Source organism: Rhincodon typus, unplaced genomic scaffold, assembly GCF_021869965.1.
Source record: "Rhincodon typus isolate 14 unplaced genomic scaffold, sRhiTyp1.1 hic_rhity00006123, whole genome shotgun sequence".
Classification (NCBI taxonomy): Eukaryota; Metazoa; Chordata; class Chondrichthyes; order Orectolobiformes; family Rhincodontidae; genus Rhincodon; species Rhincodon typus.
In genome coordinates this window covers 7291-10304 of record NW_025971761.1, presented here as the reverse complement: position 1 = coordinate 10304, position 3014 = coordinate 7291, and the positions used below count along the sequence as shown (strand labels likewise).

The 3014-nt window shown below is 45.4% G+C and overlaps 1 non-coding gene across 1 annotated transcript; it reads left to right on the top strand.

The window, feature by feature from the left end:
- The first annotated feature begins 839 nt into the window (after positions 1-839).
- trnai-uau lies at positions 840-912 on the top strand. Its single transcript has one exon. It is a non-coding gene; the product is annotated as a tRNA-Ile (tRNA).
- Positions 913-3014: the final 2102 nt, after the last annotated feature.

Sequence of the window (3014 nt, the reverse complement as noted above, 5' to 3'; positions counted from 1 at the left end):
GGCAGTGTAGCCAGTGTGTTAGGGCATAATGTGTCCTCTTTCTGTTGTTATTTAGTAGGCACCTGCGGATGAAATTGCAGGGATATCCGTTCAAAACGAAGATTTTGTACTGGTGTCCTTCCTCTTTCTGTATAGTTCTGGGTCGTTGCAATGAGTGGTGGCCCGTTTAAATAGCGGCCCGACACAGCTTAGTTTGTGGACCACTGACCTGAGTTAGTTGCCAAATTAAAAGTTTCCGAATCCCTCGAGGCACTGAACCGAGTTGTGACGTGCAAAGGACAACACACAAAGGAGAGTCCTTGTGTGATTGATCCAATGTGATCTGTATACCAGGGTAAACAATGAAGACTGGTCTTCAGCACCCACGTTGAGCCTGGCTCCACTCGGCCGACAGTCAAATCTCACAAACTACCATTGCCCTTCACTTTTCCTGACCTCCCCTCTATTCTTGTTTTAAACCGATTACACGTCAGACAGTTGCAGCTGGCATTGCTGATGTGGAACTGGAACATGGAGTGAATCGATTTTGACTGGTCAATGACATAATTCTGCTTCTAAACATCAGTCAATATTTCGTATTTATTGCTGTAAATGTTAACCATTAACAGGCTATGGCAGTGAAGGCACTGAATCGTAATCACTGGACTACCAGGAAAGATCTGTTTATGTGACTCAGGATACTCTGATTCGGCCTTGGATTCTCCTGTCCTTCTGCACGTGATGCCCCTCTGCTCTGTTTCGGTTTTATTACGTCTTGGTTCATTATACACAAGGTCTCCAATTATCTATTACTTTGTCGTTTCTAACACATGAGACCCTCTTCCCAAATTAGTTTGACTGGCCCCATAGCTCAGTGGTTAAAGCACTGGTCTTATAAACCAGCGGTCGTGAGTTCGAGTCTTACTGGGGCCTGTGGCAAATTTTGCACACCCGCTGCTTCCAAGATCGACAGGAGCCCTTTCAATCTCAGCTGAAATTATGACAACATCATTTCCTCCACAGGTGAGAAATGTGACTGAAATTCCACATTCCTGTTTGTCCGACCACATCCTTGAGAAAGAGCATTCGCAATGGCAGGAAGCAGCTGACGTGCGCGAAGTTTGACCGGAAGAGCGAGGTGAAGCCGGAAAACTGCAGAGTGACAGGTGAACAACGCAGGAGGAAGACAAAGCCGGGGCAGCCGCCGAATGCTTCCTTTTGTTGCTGTAAACAGGTTCTAGTTTTCAAGTCTGCAATGGGACAATAGAGCCAAGTGAGTGAAATTCTGCTTTCTGGGGGTTGCGCTCTCCTAAAGCCTCTGGCACTCTCGGTGGAAGGTGTCCTTGTTTGTTTCCTGCTATGAGTGAAAATGAGGTTCACTTCCCCGAGGGGGCATGAACACAGTTTTCCCATCTCAAACTTCAGTCTCATTGGTAGTGATGCGTGAGATTAAAATGTTACAGGGAAAATAACATTGAAATGAACACTTGAAACATGAGGGCACACAAGGCTAAAAGGCCAAGTGCTGGAAACTGGGATGTTCGGTCTCTTTCCACACTGTAAAAACTCAATGATGCGATCATTTTGCAGGAGCGACTGATTACCAATGAAATATAAGCCAGAAGCTGTGTTATTAAGAAATGATGCAAGTTTGCTTGTTCCCAGGTGGTCTCGTGGTAAAGGTACTGTAGTTTCACCACTGTTGCCTGGGCTTGAGGCCTGCTCAGGGAGTGAGGATTTACTGTCCTCACAATAACAGCAGCAAAGGCTGAGCAGTGCCTGGAGGGAATCCTTTTAATGTCTCGGATCAATGAATGTCCTGGCCACTTAAAGAAGGGAAGGTAGTTTAACTGTCTCTACTCAGTCGGACAGTTCACCCTTCATGTGCCTCTGATTCCCAGTTCTAAAGATTCAAAAAGTTGAGACGAGTGGATTTTTTAAAAATTCTGTTTTCTTTCCATTCCAAGGAGCTTCAGTGATTGAGTGGTTTGGGAATTTAAAAGGTGCCAAATGGCAGTGTGCGGTACTACTTCAGCTTCCCCTCCTCTGATGACGCTGGGACACTGACTCCAATGTTCTCAGTGACATTTACTGATATGAGGCAGTGAAAGGATACCAGTTCCTACAGATCAGATTCAAACCTGAGCAGCGCATCAGAACAGTGAGAAAGATGAGCTGGGAATTTTAAAGAAGTTATAAACTGTGCTTCAGCCACAGAGACAGAGAGAGTGACGTCAGAAACTCATGGCGTCATTCCCGTGCAGAAAGAAGCCGTTCAGCCCATCGAATCCACGGCGACTCTCTGTCGCTTGCATCTCTCTGAGGTTATTCACAATCGGTGATATCTGTTCTAATAATGGTCAAATGTGTCTGTGCCGTGATGCTGTCTCCAACATGATTATCCTCTTATTATTCATGTCTGAAACAGTGTGTGCAATTACTGCAGGTCTTGGAAAAACACTGGAAGTAATAAGTTTCAACTACCCCAGTTTCGTCCCAACTTAGAGAAGACTAACGGTGAACAGGAGAAAACTGCTGCGATCTTGACAAGTGTGTCACCTCACCTGTGTGCCAAAATGAGCGATCTGTTGCAGACACCTGACCTTCCGCAAATCACGCTTATAAGGAGTAGCGGAAGATGGTTTCGATCCATCGACCTGTGGGTTATGGACCCAGCACGCTCCCGCTGCGCCATTCTGCTTGATAATAGTGCATGCTTTTCAGGCTTTTCATTTGGCATGTGGCATGTACCTTCAAGAACGAATTTTGAAAAAATCATTGTTGTTGTGTAATACCCTGTTGCGCAGATGTGTCTCGCCTGTGTAAACATAACCTTTGTCTAATGCCCCACATTCTGTTACTCCCACATTCAGATTTCACTCAGAATCACAAAATTTGTCACAACACAGATGGAGGCCATGCAGCCCACCTTATCTGTGCCGCTCTCCACAATGAGCAAGTGAGTGTCATTTCATGTAATTCTCTTGCCTTCTCTGTGTAACTCTGCCCATTGTTATTTGTGACATAACCATCAA